We start from the raw sequence: 310 nt of genomic DNA, 5'->3' as shown, positions 1-310 counted from the left end.
GAAAGATCGTGAGAGAGGGAGGTATATAGATAGAGATGTAACGTTAACTCCCCCCCCCCCCCCACACGCAATGTAGGCGGAGTTTACGTAAACCGTCGACGTACAAACGAACACTCAGGATCCCATAAAAGACGGGCGTGATATGTAGGAAATTTTTTTTTTCTCCTGAAGAAGCACAAAGTAATCTCTCTTTACATTCCACACGAAGCAACTGCCACGGAGTCATGTAAAAAAAGTTATATACAACACCTAGGTTATCGGTTTTATGTGTACTATTGCAAGCATCTCTCTTTGTATTTTTCTTCTTCGT

Source organism: Penaeus monodon, chromosome 31 (assembly GCF_015228065.2).
Source record: "Penaeus monodon isolate SGIC_2016 chromosome 31, NSTDA_Pmon_1, whole genome shotgun sequence".
Lineage (NCBI taxonomy): Eukaryota > Metazoa > Arthropoda > Malacostraca > Decapoda > Penaeidae > Penaeus > Penaeus monodon.
The sequence above is the reverse complement of the archived record's forward strand: the minus strand, read 5'-3'. Positions refer to the sequence as shown.